This window comes from Ipomoea triloba, chromosome 2, assembly GCF_003576645.1.
Source record: "Ipomoea triloba cultivar NCNSP0323 chromosome 2, ASM357664v1".
In the NCBI taxonomy this organism is placed as follows: Eukaryota; Viridiplantae; Streptophyta; class Magnoliopsida; order Solanales; family Convolvulaceae; genus Ipomoea; species Ipomoea triloba.
This window is the reverse complement of record NC_044917.1, coordinates 22,434,108-22,437,951: the sequence shown is the minus strand read 5'-3', so window position 1 is coordinate 22,437,951 and position 3,844 is coordinate 22,434,108.

Genomic DNA, 3,844 nt, shown 5'->3' with positions numbered 1-3,844 from the left:
GTACAGATCGTGTATGAATTTACTATAACTATAGGATACTCCTCTTTCGCGAATTACTGCGTTTATCCGAGTGATCCACAACCGACGAAAATCTCTCTTTTGCCTATCCCTATCCCGATGAGCTGAAGCCAAAGCTCTTTTTTCCTGTTGAGTCATAGTTCGAGTAAGCCTTGAATGAGCCCCTCGAAAACTTGATGCAAAGAAATGCATTTTTGTTCGGCGTCTCCGAGCTATATATCCCCGTTTAATTCTGGTCATGGAATAAATGAAACTTTTTCGAATAACTCATTTTTTCTTTCTTTCAGCTATTCTTTTATTTACTCTGTCTTCTATTACTATAACTAACAAAAACTAACAAAACGGATTTCTCCAATGTATAAAATAAAAATTCCAATGGCTTTTGCTACTATAACCTTCCCAACCACGATTTTTCTTTTTTTGTTTAGGTATTTTACCACGAAACAAGAATAAGAAAGACATAAGAAATTTTATTTTCCTATAAAAAATAGAGTAAAAAAAATAAATAAATAAAACTAGATAAAGAAATAGTGGGGTTCCTTCGTTTCTATGGTTACTTCTGAAACGGTGAGGTCTTCTCTATACACCGGAGCCTTTCACTTCATTTAATCAACTAATCAACGTTATTGGGAACTTGTATAGTTCACATTCTTTGGCTCTACCCATGAATTTTCCAGTAATAGGTCTTTCACAACGAGATCTACTTATAAAGTAACGGTATTTAAGTATGAAAGTTAGCTGGGGTAGCTGGCCCTGTTAGTCCGTTCTTGCCAGAGTGGGAGCCTAATCGTTATGTTTTTTAAATAGGATTTCCTCCGCTTAATGGATAACCATTTGCTACCAATGGAGAATTTATTCTCATCTTCAATTGAGGTAATTGGATTTGCACCCATGGAAACCATAAACTTTAATTTATACACAATAGAGGGATATGATAGAGTTTAATAATGAGTGGGGTTCCTTCTTCCATTCTATCGCATTCACTTATATACTGACCATTTATACCGGAAAAGTTCTTTTTTTTTTCTCATTAATTATCATAGCAATTAATAGGTAATTATAATAATATATTTCGTACAATTATACTATAACAAAAAAAATGTATATAGGGATTGATTTAAAATTATAATAAAATGTTTATAGGTATTATTCGCGTCTTCATCTTATGTGGACGAAACAAATGATCCATTGGACAACAACATCACCAGACAATTCGCCAGAGCCTCCTCATCCCTGGACGCACAATACTCTTATTATCCCGATGATCTTGATCTTGATTACTGACAATGCAAAACGGTTAGTGTTTGTATAGTACGCAGGAAGTAAGAGTGCTTCTGCTCCTCCGCCGGTGGCTTACTCCGACCTGGGAGTCCATGTGGCCGCCCAGAGCTCCGGCGCAATGAAGCTTCCGCTTGCACACCTTACAGTAGTGTGTGACACCTGCAGGTCAGAGGACGGGGAAGAGGTTCCATGTTATTTTTTTAACTGTTTTCCACTTCCATTATATATATTAACAGCACCAGATCAGACATGATATGGTTAATAATGTAAGTAGGTGTGTACATGGGAGATTTAGTTAGTAAAATGAGCTTTCGGGTAGTCGATCATACCGATGCGGAGAAGGTGTCGGGGAGTTAGTGCTCGTGCTGGCAGCAATGGGAAGTTGAAGGGTGGGAGGAGTCTTGATGTTAAGAAGAAAATGATGGCCGAAGAAGCTAGGGATAAATGGGTGAGGTGTGCCAAATGGCTCCCAAGAATTATGATTTCAAAAAGATTATATATTTGTATTTATAAGTGAAAAATACTAATTCAAAAGGAAAGTGTAATAATTCATTTAAGGTGTTTAAATAATAATTTTAAAAGACATTTTTATCCAATGATGATATTGCTAAAATGTTCCTGAGTTTGAGCGTGAAATTTTTGACAATCACTTCTATTATTTTTATTATATATATATATATATATATAGATACAGAAGCTCACCGTATCTCTTGAAGTCTTAAAACTTTGAAAAGGCATTGAGTTTGTACTTGATACAAACTTAATACCGTTATTATCCACTTTATGGTTATAAAGGGCACTATATTGATTGACGTGGTAGAATTTTTCTAAATAATATTATAAGAGAATATACTTCTAATACATGAAAATATTACAAATATAAATTGAATTTCTCATATTGACGTTGGTAAAAGGCGGGCTGCTTCTTCTGTTCCCATCATTGAAGTCAGGGTGTGGGACTGAGCCTTGCGAATGAGAAATAAAAAAGTGCTCAGATATTAACTTGGTAACCATACAATTCTATATTCAAATTTCTGTTGGAATAGTTAATTGGCCTTTTTGGTTTAAGTCAATCAATTATGGGCAACCTAAGTTAGTTTATCTCTTGATTTGAGTTGATCAGTTATGGACAACTTAAGTTAGTTAATTTCTTTGTGGTTCTTTCTTGGTTTAAGTTGGTTAGCTATGAGTAATTTAGGGTGTGTTTGGTTGGTGGGTTTAGGCATAAGGTATGTGTATCAAAGTGATTGTTATTGTTTGGTTGATAGGTTTTTAGAATACTATTATGGGTTTGGAATACCCACATCCATTAATTGGAAAACCCATACCTAATGAAATAAGGGTTTCATTCTCCTTCCTCCTTTCTTCCCCAACTATTAATAATCATTTCCGTTCCACCCTACTACCAAACATGCAAAATACTTTCACCAAAACCTATTACCTTTACCAAGCATTTGATACCCATACCGATTCCGATTCTCATGATCGAACCAAACACACCCTTAGACTAGTTTATTTCATTATATTCCTTAGGATTACAAGACATATTTTACCTCGAGCGCACTTTTTGATAGTGAATGGCTGTAAATTTTTCAGTAAATCAAAGAATTAAAAAAAAAATAATAGAAAGACGGCTCTTTTTGTCAATTAGATCATTACTATGTGCACTTTGAAAATAATCAGTCGCGGTTAAGGTTTTTGATACTGAACCTAACGGACAATATCATTTGCCCTATGTTTTTCTTTGAAGATTGAGTTGTGATAGAGACTCCACCTCTTTCACCCCATAACTTTTTCTCTCATGACCCGGATTAGTGGATAAAAAGAAAAGTAAATTAATTAAATGTATTTTTGTGTTAAAATTTTTTTTTTTTTTTGTTTTTTGTTTTTTGTTTTTGTTTTAGTTAACATAGGGGTTGACATGGCTTAGGTTAGGTCAAATCTTATTCGGCGAAATGAGGTAGGAAAATAAGCATTTTTTTTTAAAATAAAGAAGTTAATTCATTAATTATAGGCTGAAACGTTTACAATAAAGATAGATGAAATGGTCAAACATTCCTTACCGTCAGACATAGAAACAACTTTCCTAGCATAGAAAACTTGATTCGCCGACTGTTTTACAAATTTGAAGCTGAATTCTTTGAAGGAACTTAAAGCTTCTTTAATGATTTGGTCAAACGTACCCAAGACTGACACTGGTTGAATAGTCTTGTACACCACATAAGTATCTATTTCAATTCTTCTATCTATGGACAATATCTCCATCGCCATTCTTCTATCCATTGACAATATCTCCATTCGGTTGAACTGCATATCATAGTTCATAGGAATCTCTTTTCATTGTCATGTTTGTCACCCAGGATGAGATTCACATACGCTATGACTAGTTTTGTCGTTTCATGCATTATGAAAAAAAAAAAGGAAAAAAAAAAAAATTCGCCAAGTAAACGAGAGGAAGAAACTCGTCAAAACAATGAGAGAAAAAACACAAAAACTGCAAACAAAATTAAACCAATAAAACAAAGCAAATGGAAACAACGGTGCG